This window comes from Coregonus clupeaformis, chromosome 20 (genome assembly GCF_020615455.1).
Source record: "Coregonus clupeaformis isolate EN_2021a chromosome 20, ASM2061545v1, whole genome shotgun sequence".
NCBI lineage: Eukaryota > Metazoa > Chordata > Actinopteri > Salmoniformes > Salmonidae > Coregonus > Coregonus clupeaformis.
Genome location: NC_059211.1, coordinates 21,205,742 through 21,219,555, shown reverse-complemented (window position 1 = coordinate 21,219,555; position 13,814 = coordinate 21,205,742). Strand labels below are relative to the sequence as shown.

Below are 13,814 nucleotides of genomic sequence, written 5' to 3'. Positions count from 1 at the left end.
ACCTTCAGAAGTCACATATTTAGTTAAATAAAGTCCACCTGTGTGCAATCTAAGTGTCACATGATTTGTCACATGATCTCAGTATATGCTTGGGACCAGTATATGCTTGGGACCAAAGTAACAAAGCCTACCATCAGTAACACACTACGCCGCCAGGGACTCAAATCCTGCAGTGCCAGACGTGTCCCCCTGCTTAAGCCAGTACATGTCCAGGCCCGTCTGAAGTTTGCTAGAGTGCATTTGGATGATCCAGAAGAGGATTGGGAGAATGTCATATGGTCAGATGAAACCAAAATATAACTTTTTTGGAGGACAAAGAATGCTGAGTTGCATCCAAAGAACACCATACCTACTGTGAAGCATGGGGGAAGCTCCTTCAAGTTGGATGGGTTCCGCTGGTGTAAGTCATACCACAGATTCTCAATTGGATTGAGGTCTGGGCTTTGAATATACCATTCCAAGACATTTAAATGTTTCCCCTTAAACCACTCAAGTGTTGCTTTAGCAGCATGCTTAGGGTCATTGTCCTGCTGGAAGGTGAACCTCCGTCCCAGTCTCAAATCTCTGGAAGACTGAAACAGGTTTCCCTCAAGAATTTCCCTGTATTTAGCACCATCCATCATTCCTTCAATTCTGACCAGTTTCCCAGTCCCTGCCGATGAAAAACATCCCCACAGCATGATGCTGCCACCACCATGCTTCACTGTGGGGATGGTGTTCTCGGGGTGATGAGAGGTGTTGGGTTTGCGCCAGACAAAGCATTGTCCTTGATGGCCAAAAAGCTCAATTTTAGTCTCATCTGACCAGAGTACCTTCTCCCACATGTCTTTTGGCAAACACCAAACATGTTTGCTTATTTTTTTCTTTAAGCAATGGCTTTTTTCTGGCCACTCTTCTGTAAAGCCCAGCTCTGTGGAGTGTATGGCTTAAAGTGGTCCTATGGACAGATACTCCAATTTCCGCTGTGGAGCTTGCAGCTCCTTCAGGGTTATCTTTGGTCTCTTTGTTGCCTCTCTGATTAATGCCCTCCTTGCCTGGTCTGTAGTTTTGTTGGGCGGCCCTCTCTTGGCAGTTTTGTTGTGGTGCCATATTCATTCCATTTTTTAATAATGGATTTAATTGTGCTCCGTGGGATGTTCAAAGTTTTGGATATTTTTTTTATAACCCAACCCTGATCTCTACTTCTCCACAACTCTGTCCCTGACCTGTTTGGAGAGCTCCTTGGTCTTCATGGTGCGGCTTGCTTGGTGGTGCCCCTTGCTTAGTGGTGTTGCAGACTCTGGGGCCTTTCAGAACAGGTGTACATATACTTAGATCATGTGACACTTAGATTGCACACAGGTGGACTTTATTTAACTAATTATATGACTTCTGAAGGTAATTGGTTGCACCAGATCTTATTTAGGGACTTCATAGCAAAGGGGTGAATAAATATGCTCGCACCACTTTTCCGTTATTAATTTTTTCAACAAAAAAAATATTTCACTTCACCAATTTGGACTATTTTGTGTATGTCCATTACATGAAATCCAACAAAATAGGAAAAATGCCAAGGGGGATGAATACTTTTGCAAGGCACTGTACTCATCAAATGATAATTTCAATGAATTTGTGGTTAATATTTGTCCCAAATATAAAAATTGCCCCCTAATTATACCTCTCTATGTTTTGCATGTTATTAGAGTGGAGAGATTTATTCATTTTTATTTTGTATTTAACCTTTATTTAACTAGGCCTTCTGGAATGTGGCGACACATTCCAGAAGGCATTCCTTGAGTGGACGTATGGGCAGTTTGAAACAGACAAGCTTTGTGGAAGTGATCGCCTCCATTGTCCTGCCTGCTCACAGGAGATTTATGCTATATCAGTGGATGGGATTCGCAAGCAATATCACTTCCATAAAGCCTCAGGGTTTGTACTACCTTCTTATGTGTTGATGTTTTGTTCAGGGTATAATTATACCTTCTTAAAGTGCATGCTGGTCTTCTTTTTGTTATGAAGTATATTTTTGTGATGTTATATTGCAGTTGGTCTTCTTTTTAGAAGAACATTAATTGTCAACTAGAAGGTAATTTTCCATGAAGAAAAATTGTGTTATGCTATGTTAATGATTTTATTGGTGTTGTTTTTTTATCTTACACATGACTGTAATTGCAGTCTTTATGTTGATTGGTTAGGCACACAGTAGTAATTTATTAGAATAGCTGACTGAAATATGTTTTCCCAACAGAACGGACAGACATTATCACACTACTGGCAATAGGCTGGAATAAGAGGAAGTTCGCCAACCTGGATTTCATAAAACCTGTACCTGCTTGTATCTGCTTTCTCATTCTTGTTTATTTATTTCTACACACCTGATCTTCTGTCTGTAATCCTGGCTCAGATTTTTATTATTTTTACTAGTCATCTTGATGTAGGAAATCATCAAGATGACTGTACATGAAAGTAAAATCTTTTAGTGTGATTCACTTAAAAAATGTGAACCTTCACCTACAGACGGAAGTTTACATACACTTAGGTTGGAGTCATTAAAACTTGTTGTGCGGGCAAGGAGGCCTACAAACCTGACTCAGTTACACCAGCTCTGTCAGGAGGAATGGGTCAGAATTCACCCAACTTATTGTGGGAGGCTACCCGAAACGTTTGACCCAAGTTAAACAATTTAAAGGCAATGCTACCAAATACTAATTGAGCGTATGTAAACTTCTGACCCAATGTGAATGTGATGAAATAAATAAAAGCTTAAATAAATAATTCTCTCTACTATTATTCTGACATTTTAAATTCTTAAAATAAAGTGGTGATCCTAACTGACCTAAGACAGGGAACCTTTACTAGGATTAAATGTCGGGAATTGTGAAAAACTGAGTTTAAATGTATTTGGCTAAGGTGTATGTAAACCTCCAACTTCAACTGTATGTTATTCCTTAGTTGAATTTAATGTTTTTCAGAATGTCAAAAGACTGAAGGAGGAGACCAGCTTCCTTGAAGAAAAGTGGGCAGAGCTGGACATCAACGACACTGTGCTTCAGGAGTGGGTTGCTGAGATGTATGGGATCAGTGGCCTGCACTGATCCCATACAAAAACTCAAACGGACAACCAGAAAATGCTCAAACCACCTTTATTCAACCCACAGGCATATATTTATACCTTCTGACTAACCGGAGTTACCGCCTTGCATGTCTAAGATAAACAATAATTTTCTGTTGTTAGGCAGAAACACAGTATGTTCCTCTCACTGGTAGTGTCATGGCCTGCCTAAATCTAGGACCCTCATGGGCGTGGAAGTGTGTGTGTATGGGATCGTACTGTAGTCAGATGGTCTTCGGGGTGGGCCACTATGGCCCCTTTCCCAGCACGGTCTTCTCTTTTCAACTGTTGACTGGTCTCGAGTTGAGTTCCACATCCCTCATTGTCCTAGTTAAACAGGAACCGGCCTGCCTTATCAGGATCTGAAACTAGACTGCTAACCTTTGCATCCTTTGTTAGAAATATTAATATTCAGCAACAACATGTTTGATCAGAATATACACTTTTTACACTTCCCCTTGTCTCACTCAGTAACTTTCCATGCACACAGTTCCTATTCACCCTTAATTGACCCCTAACATGTTATGTGGGCAGCTTGTCTCTCCCTTTTCTGTTTCCCTTCCTCCTTGTTTTGTCCCCTCTTTGTCTGTCGTATCTGTATGTGTGTTTGTCCCCATTATGTTGGTGCGTCTGCCGGTGTGTGTCTGGAGTGGATCGGGGGGCGTGCTCAGGATCTGCCTCTCCGGTGCAGCTGCGGGTTGTTTCCAGTGATTCCTGCCTACGCAGCTGCATCCTATTCTCTCATCAACCTGCACTACTAATTCCTGGGCATGGCTCTCCACCGGCGCCAGATCGTTGTTCTTACTAGAGCGTTCAGACATACCTCCCAACCTTCCTGCCTGCCTGCCTGCCTGCCTCAGCCTCTCCTTCCTCCGGAGCCGACTAGCCCACTCTGTTCCTTTTCTTCAGTTGTTTTTTGGACTAAGACAAATTGAATCTTTATTAAAAGCATTTTTGTTTCTTCCACTCCCTTAGTCGTGTTTTGTTTCTCTGAGTGCTGGGTTTAACCATAGCCTAACATAACATATACATTTCTTATACATGTAAAGTAAACAATACGTTCTAATATGATGACAGGAATAAGTATATTTCAAGCCAGAATCCAACAGGTAGAAAAGTGAATGTTTCTCTGTCTCTCAACTTCATAATTGCATTGAGTCATGTGTGTAACTTGCCCTCTGTTTGACAGCCATATTTCAGGATAGTCAGACGGGGCATCTCCAGAAGAAGACTGACGGGCTTCACCTGTGTGAAACAGAGGAAACACTACCTCTACCGTTTGACAGGGAAGGCCCACCAACAATACGACCTCAAACACATTATTAATCAAGCAGGAAAACTGATTTGTGAAAGAAAATGCATTAGTCATACACATCAGACCATGTGTATGATCAAATGTAGGCATGGCCTATGTTATTAATTGATCTAATGCAAAACATTTCATTAAACTGAGAAATTACGTGACCGTAAACAAGAGACTACCTTGTGAGCCACAACTCTGCATGCCTTGTATAATGTTATAACTGCTTGACAACAAATGCTTTAGAAATGAGTTGATTGCGTTGTACTCTCTTTGTTTGTGCCTCTATAGTAGCTCGGTAACTTATGGTCATGTAATATATCTGAATATATTCAAGAGGAGGCATCAGATTCTGAGAAAAATAGTTGAGGACAAGGCAACCTTGACAGCCGCCATTGTTGAACTTCATGAGCAGCAGGCAGAGTTTAGGCGCCCCACAGTGGATGAGCTGCTCAGTACTGACAACTGTGTGTGGCCTTGGGAGAGACTTGGCACCAGTAAGTACATGATTGCAGAAGGTACAGTATCTATTGTGATTACTTTTTTTTACCTTCAGCGTAGGCTGCAATCATTGCAGTTGTTCTGTTATATACCTCTGCGTTTACATCTCACAGGCAACGGCCATTTTGCCATCTTGGACAAACTGATGTTGGTGAACAGACTGCAGGAGGAAGAGAGGATACTGGGGCAGGAGATGAAGAGGCACTGGGGCAGGAGATGAAGAGGCACTGGGGGAGCCTACAAAGAGCAGCTGGAACTCTGGAGGAACTGTCCCGACAGCTGCAAGATCAGAGTAAGTTGAGGTTTATACTATTTTTGGACTTAACGTTTTATCTTGCTTTACAAATATCCTCCACACTATTTTGTGTAGTGGAATTGTAAATAATTTACTGCTTTACATGTGACTTTTAGGCAATGCAGTGGAGTTGTCAAAGGGAGGGAGGATTGGCCTTATCTGACTACTGAAGAGAAGATTGAGTGTACCGACACAAGACCAAGACAACACCAGGAACGCCTACCACAAGCTGATTCTGGGAGAAGGGGCTATTTTTGATGACTCTGATGTAGACGAGAACTCAGATGAAGATAGATGTCCTATTGCTGAGAGCTCAGATGACGAATGCTATTCATTATGAAATCATACACCACCCCTGCCTCTTTCTCTCGGTCTCGCTCTCTCCCGCAGAAGAGGGAGAAGGCCGCCACCACCTCCCTCGGGAGCAGCCTGGTCTCCCGACGTTGACCCCTGATCCCACGCCTTCTGAACCCATCCAGGGAAATGTAATTTGCCTGATGACATGCTAGTGGAGAAGGAATGTCTAATTTCAACGCATTTGTTGCCATGTTTCCTCTCCTCACCTCCGTTTCCTCCAGTCCTGGACTATGGCGACGTCATCACAGCTCAGACTGTTGGCTGAGGACCTCTTTACTGAGGACTGTGGCTGTTCTAAATGTTATTTTATTATTATATATTTTGGGGTATTTTCTATGCTGCTGGGATTGTGATTTTTGTGTAATTTGGAGTTGCAAAAGAGTCCTTGGTCTCAATGGGACTGCTAAAATAAATAAAGTAAAGGTCTTAATAAATAAATGCATTAAGCACTAACAGCTCTGTGTGTGTGTTTCAATCGATTACATAGTATGAATGAATTATGTTGATGTAATAAAAAGTGTTGGTTCAGCATTCTGTAAGACATTGCTGCCCCTTGCAACATAAGTACATCACCTTTCTAAAATGTCACTTGCCAAATCTAACAATAGCCTATCACTTCTTTCTATGTTATATTGAGTGGAACGTACTGTTGCCCAACCCATATATTTCAGCAGTGCATGGTACCCTACCCCATAATTTCAAATGATAGGACATGTGTCTTATTGAAGCTTACTGGCTGATGAAGGACAATAAGGTATGCCTATTTACAGCAGCATATGATTTGAGAGTTGTTTTACCAAAATACATTAATGTCAATTAATATACTCATGGTATAAAAAAAAGAAGATAATTTTACAGTATACAGTTCACAAACTATAGCCTAAGATAGGCACCTGGCACAATTCTGATTGACATAGGTTATGAGCAGTGGATTGGTCTGAACTTCTTTAGTAGGCCAAGTGATATTTTTGTGAGTAATGAGAAAACAATCATCAAAAGTGATGGGAATGGCACTGCATCGCAGTGCTAGAGGCGTCACTACAGACCCGGGTTCGATCCCGGGCTGTATCACAACCGGCCGTGATCGGGAGTCCCATAGGGCGGTGCACAATTGGCCCAGGGTTGTCCGGGTTAGGGGAGGGTTTGGCCGGTGGGGCTTTACTTGGCTCATCGCGCTCTAGCCACTCTTTGTGGCGGGCCGGGCACCAGCAGGCTGACCTCGGTCGTCAGTTGAACAATGTTTCCTCCGACACATTGGTGCGGCTGGCTTCCGGGTTAAGCGGGTGGGTGATATGATGCGCGGTTTGGCGGGTCATGTTTCGGAGGACGCATGACTCGACCTTCGCCTCCCGAGCCTGTTGGGGAGTTGCAGCGATGAGACAAGATCGAAATTGGGGAGAAAAAGGGGGTAAAATACACCAACAACAAAATTAATAACAAATAATAATGTCAGATATTAATTTATAATCCAACCCTGATCTGTACTTCTCCACAACTCTGTCCCTGACCTGTTTGGAGAGCTCCTTGGTCTTCATGGTGCCGCTAGCTTGGTGGTGCTTAAGGGTGTTGCAGACTCTGGGGCCTTTCAGAACAGGTGTATATATATACTGAGATCATGTGACACTTAGATTGCACACAGGTGGACTTTATTTAACTAATTATGTGACTTCTGAAGGTAATTGGTTGCATCAGATCTTATTTAGGGGCTTCATGGCACAGGGGGTGAATACATATGCATGCACCACTTTTCCGTTATTAATTTTTTTGAATCTTTTTAAACAAGTTATTTTTTTTCATTTCACTTCACCAATTTTGACTATTTTGTGTATGTCCATTACATGAAATACAAATAAAAATCCATTTAACCCTCCCGTTTTCCTAGGGTCAAAATGACCCGCCACTGTGTTGAACCAACTTTCTTTAATTTTTATATTTTTGGGATCATTTGTGAGAAGGAGGCAGTGAGACTTTAAAGAAAGTATCACTGCCTCCTTCTCACAAATGATCCAAAAAATATAAAAATTAAAGAAAGTTGGTTCAACACAGTGGCGGGTCATTTTGACCCTAGGACAACGGGAGGGTTAAATTACAGGTTGTAATGCAACAAAATAGGAAAAACGCCAAGGGGGCTGAATACTTTTGCAAGGCACTGTATGTCCCAATAGATAGTAATAGTTATAGAACTCTGGCATAGCAGCCTACTTACCAGCAGCATGGCTTCCATCTGAGGAATTCTTTCTGCCCATTTATGAACAGAATAAAAAATTAAAATAAATGCAATTGCTTGCTTTGTGGTTTTCTGTAATTTAAAACACCCTTTACTAAATTCACAGATTTACTCAATTGATGATGGAATTGACTTTACTGACTGTATTTGAAAATAACTAGGTCAAATAGAGGTGACCTATATTTGGTCACATCCCTGTTGCCCCTGTAGACTTGGACATTAAACTTTCCTAGTCTAGTCCACTGATGTTGCCACGGACGCTGTCCCAGCTCACAAACTTAGGCTACAACAGTCATTCTGTGTTTTACCTGACCGTCAATAAAGACAGTGAGCTGTGGGACAATTAATAATCTACAATGACAGAAAGAAAGAGTTGTATCTGATCTTCAATGGTTGATCTGGATCCTTTATTTTAGAGGGTTCCCCTACAGGCACAAATGGTGCCCCAAAGCACTCTGAGTGTACTGTGAATAACATCTCAATATACTGTCAACAATGTTTCACTGAGACAACTACGAAGGCTCAAAGGATTTTCTCATTTTTTCTCACTGATCATTTTAATGGTTGTGCAGACAGAACATACCAGTCTTTTTTCTATTGGACACATACAGGCCAATAAATAAACTAGCTACACTATCACAGATCTAATTAACATGCAAAATACTATTGTTTCTTCTATTGTTATACATTATATGCAGAATAATAGATACAGAGTAATATATATATATGTCAGGTAAAACACAGAATGACTATGCAGAGTAATATATGCAGAGTAATATATGCAGAGTAATATATGCAGAGTAATAGTTTTTTCTTACGGTTGGTTCCGGAATACAACATAATTAAGTTGATTGATTATATGGTCAGTTCCAGTACTACGGAATCATGGGAGATCGAGTTTCACAGTATGTCACTCACAGCCCGCCACTTAAGTCATGAGTCTGAAATAAATAAATAATTAGCTAAAAAAGTATTTCCATGTATTTACACGATTGACATTATTGATTGCGAGTAGATTTTTAAACAGCTAGCTAAAAGGCCTACACGCTCCCGGGAACCAACAAGTTAACGTTACGTCACATTATACAACAACAATGTTGGCCAGAGTGAATAAAGATCACTTCCAGTATACAAGAGGATAAAGCACTACACATAACTAATTAAAATAAAATAATACTTGTACTTATAGTACATAATTAATGAGAGACTGGGTTGTGTGCTGCAGCACCGTCAGCACCCCTACTTCCTGTGTCTATGGCTAAAGCGGATATTGATGAAGCACAATACAATGTACCTCATATGATTGGCCAATAGAGGGGGCCATGTAGACAATACAAGATCAGTCAGTGTTCTAACATGAAGCCAGTCCTCAAGTCTTCTTTTAGGACTTGTTTGGGGTTTGTAATCTTCAACATTTTCAGAGATATAACATGGCTACATGCATAAAAGATTAATCTGGTATTTTAAAATATTTTAGGAGTTATTTATTCTCAATCACACTGGCACATTGATGACCATACACAGGAAGTAAAACTGTTACAGCCCCCTGTTGGTCGTCTGGAAAACCTGTTGTATAGAACATTTAGCAGAATATCTCATGATTTGGTACTCAGGACCTTAACATTTGTAATCTTTATTTACTGTAGATAAACATCGTCATCTTGTTACAGGTTTTTGTTTTTTCCATTTATGTTTTGAGGTTGGACTTTAGCCCGTATGTCATGTTTGCGCATAGGGTGCACCGATTGGTGTCACCTCGTTAGTCATTATGTGTTGGCCAAGTGCTCCAATTGTTTTGAGATGTGGAGGGTCCATCACCTTTAGTTGGCGCTCCCTATTTGATTTCTGGAAAAACATTCCTTTGTCTGATCTTCCCTGTTTTTATTTTGCTAAACGTTTTGGTTTGCTTCCTGTCTTTAAGTTTGGTGTGTTTTTTTCTTTTTCTTTGCCTCTTCTTGGGCAAATTTACTGGGTGCTCATGGTGGGCGTCTTTTAGGTCCCAGTTGTTGTTGCTAGTCAACTTTCAGTGGACACCCCCATGAGTATCTTTCAGAACCCCTCCTAGAACCCCTCCTGTTTCATTTTGGTTGTTGTCAGTGACTCTTTGTTAGTTCCCCCTTCTGTTTGAGCGACATTATTTGGTTTTCTTGCTGGGGAACGTAACAATCTTGATATCATCAAAAACCTTTTATGTTACTGTATGCAAGGAACAAGTTCAGAACATTTAAAGGTGCTTTTCACAGACCCAAATTAAGCCTAGACCTGGACTAAGAATCACTTAAAATATCCCATTGACCCTGGTATTTAGTTCAGGAGTAGGTTCAATCTGGGTCAGGCAATCTGGCCGTTAAAGTAAAAATGGGCCTAATACATTGACAGAATATTTGGTAACAGTTTACATGAAAATAGTCAATGTAGACCTAATGAACAAAAAGTAGCCTAATACATAAACCCTTTATACATCAAGTAGCCTAATCAACTATTCAATTGAAATACTTCTGCTTGCTTTGAGGGGGAAATGACCACACAACCACATTGGCATTTGAGATTGTACTTTATTAATTTGACTATGGAAGGACATCTGGCATTACTGACATTTCCACATGGACTCATGAGACACCCAATTAACCTATTTTCTAGCATGGCTACTAGTAGCACTTCCGCAGCTACTAGCAGCACTTCCTAACAGCACTTCCGCAGCTACTAGCAGCACTTCCGCGGCTACTAGCAGCACTTCCGCGGCTACTAGCAGCACTTCCGCGGCTACTAGCAGCACTTCCGCGGCAACTAGCAGCACTTCCGCGGCTACTAGCAGCACTTCCGCGGCTACTAGCACCACTTCCGCGGCTACTAGCACCACTTCCGCGGCTACTAGCACCACTTCCTCGGCTACGTAGGTAAGTAACAAAATGCTCGTAGTTGTTTCAAAGGAGGCTATAGGGAATTGTGTGGCCTCATATTTTATCCACTTCCTTCATAATGACGTCGATGTTCCTTGGTGTGTACATGTCATCGAGGTAGTTGTTGATTTTGTAAACATGCCCTGCTGCCACATCCTCTAACTTCTCTATGGTAACGTGCCTTTAGAGGAACCGCTGGGTGAGCTACTGCTGGAGAAGCTACCTGCGGTTGAAGGCCCATCTACAAAACAGAAGGAAAGAAAAAGGAGTGTGTTTTGATGATGAGAGAGAAAGATAGAGAGAGAGAGAGAAAGATAGAGAGAGAGAGAGAGAGAGAGAGAGAGAGAGAGAGAGAGAGAGAGAGAGAGAGAGAGAGAGAGAGAAAAGAGAGAGAGAGAGAGAGAGAGAGAGAGAGAGAGAGAGAGAGAGAGAGAGAGAGAGAGAGAGAGAGCACAGCAAATGCTGAAGCTGATTGAATAAGTTCAAAAAGTTCTGACTCGAACAGCCATGTTCAGAAGTCAGTTCTGTCATTTGGATCTATTTAAAATGTAATTAAAAAGTAATTAAAAAAAATACCTTACTTACATAAGTATTCAGACTAGGGGTGTAACGATTCGTTTTAACAACGATTCGATTTGTATCACGATTCGTGGTTGTCGATACGATTCAAGGACGATATTGGTTCATTTAGAACGATACGATCCGAAACGATTCAGTGACTTGAAATCGATTCAGTAACCTTTTAGCCAAAAATTCAACCAGTGTGACTGAAATAAATACCTGGTAACCAGTTGCATTTTAATGGCTGGCAATAGTCTTGATATTTTTAACAGTGTTTCATGACTCCATGCAGACCATCTGGTATTATGAAACTTACCAAAAAGTCTCACAAGTCCGTCTGTTATGGCCTGTGCGGTTCGGTCAGCACCCAATTCAATCAGTCCAATAAAGTCCGAAGTAAACTCTCCGTTGCTGGACACAGACACAATGTAAACTATTTCCTGCTCAGTTTTTGTGATGTCCTCAGATCCATCAAAAAGCATTCAGTAAAGGAACATCCTCAGAATAGGAAGACATGGGACGTGCGTGTTTAGCTTTATGGAAAGAGAAAAATATTAAACAGAGCTTGCCGCTGTTCTTCATTCAGCTTGTCTCGGCGACTGGACATTTATTCTCGGCTAGCTTTTAGCAATGGCTTGCGCCACATTCGTGTGCTCCTTGCTCTTTTCATGTTTGTCAAATAAAGGATGGTTGAAATTCTTTGAGCCTTTATAAAATGCACCTGTTTTGTCTGCTAGATGTGGATTTGAGCGGCAAATCTTGCACCACATTTCAGTGCGCTCATCGTTAGCTTCAAGCCACTTTTCCGAAAAAAGTATTTTCTTCGGCTCTGGCTCCAGTTGGCGTTTCTTTGTAGGTGGCGAAACGCCAAATAATCTGCTTAATGTCTGTTGCTTTTTGGACATCCCTGACAGTAGTTGACAAGCAACATGTCATGTGTAAGGTTAGATGAGAAGATCGGTCAAGTACGCAAAGGCGCGTAGTAACACAAGTGGCATTACGCATTCCTGATTTTTGTCGCGCTTGCGTATCTGCGTACCAGTTATGTGCACCCCTGCATATAAAGTCTGACGTGCTTAAATCCAATGGGTTATTTCCTAGTATCGATACAATCGATTTATTACATTTTAAAACGATGTTAGATCGATATATGTTGTCCAAAAGGCCAACTCGCCGAGCACAGATCGATGTAGTTGGATCATATGAATATAAATCGATACATCGATGTAGTAGATGGATCGTTACACCCCTAATTCAGACCATTTGCTATGAGACTCAACATTGAGCTCAGGTGCATCCTGTTTCCATTGATCATCCTTGAGATGTTTCTACAACTTGATTGGAGTGCACCTGTGGTAAATGCAATTGATTGGACATGATTTAGAAAGGCACACACCTGTCTGTATAAAGTCCCACAGTGCATGAGCAAAAACCAAGCCATGAGTTTGAAGGAATTGTCCATAGAGCTCCGAGACAGGATTGTGTCGAGGCACAGATCTGGGGACGTGTACCAAAACATTTCTGCAGCATTGAATGTCCCCAAGAACACAGTGGAACCACCAAGACTCTTCCTAGAGCTGGCCGCCCGGCCAAACTGAGCAATCGTGGGAGAAGGGCCTTGGTCAGGGAGGTGACCAAGAACCCAATGGTCACTCTGACAGACCTCCAGAGTTCCTCTGTGGAGATTGGAGAACATTCCAGAAGGACAACCATCTCTGCAGCATTCCACCAATTAGGCCTTTATGGTAGAGTGGACAGACGGAAGCCACTCCTCAGTAAAAGGCACATGACAGCCCACTTGGAGTTTGTCAAAAGGCACCTAAAGACTTTCAGACTATGAGAAACAAGATTCTCTGGTCTGATGAAACCAAGATTGAACTCTTTGGCCTGAATGCCAAGCGTCACGTCTGGAGGAAACCTGGCACCATCCCTACGGTGAAGCTTGGTGGTGGCAGCATCATGCTGTGGGGATGTTTTTCAGTGGTAGTGACTGGGAGACTAGTCAGGTTTGAGGAAAAGATTAATGGAGCAAAGTACAGAGAGATCCTTGATGAAAACCTGCTCCAGAGCGTTCAGGACCTCAGACAGGGGCGAAGGTTCACCTTCCAACAGGACAACGACCCTAAGCACACAGCCAAGACCACGCAGGAGTGGCTTCGGGACAAGCCTTGAGTGGCCCAGCCAGAGCCTGGATTTGAACCCGATCGAACATCTCTGGAGAGACCTGAAAATAGCTGTGCAGCAACGCTCCCCATCCAACCTGGCAGAGCTTGAGAGGATCTGCTATAAAAATGGGAGAAACTCCCCAAATACAGGTGTGCCAAGCTTGTAGCATCATACCCAAGAAGACTCGATGCTGTAATCGCTGGCAAAGGTGCTTCAACAAAGTACTGAGTAAAAGGTCTGAATACGTATGTATTCTATTTTTTATTAGCAAACATTTCAAAAAACCTGTTTTTGCTTTGTCATTATGGGGTAGTGTGTGAAGATTGATGAGGGAAAATAAAGCAATTTAATCAATTTTAGAATAAGGCTGTAACGTAACAAAATGTGGAAAAAGTCAAGGGGTCTGAATATAT

The 13,814-nt window shown here is 41.8% G+C and overlaps 1 long non-coding RNA gene across 1 annotated transcript; it reads left to right on the top strand.

Annotated features, from left to right (window-relative positions):
• The first annotated feature begins 4,080 nt into the window (after positions 1–4,080).
• Positions 4,081–5,963, top strand: LOC121532855. Its single transcript, XR_005994401.2, has 3 exons — positions 4,081–4,891; positions 5,009–5,187; positions 5,307–5,963. It is a non-coding gene; the product is annotated as an uncharacterized LOC121532855 (long non-coding RNA).
• Positions 5,964–13,814: the final 7,851 nt, after the last annotated feature.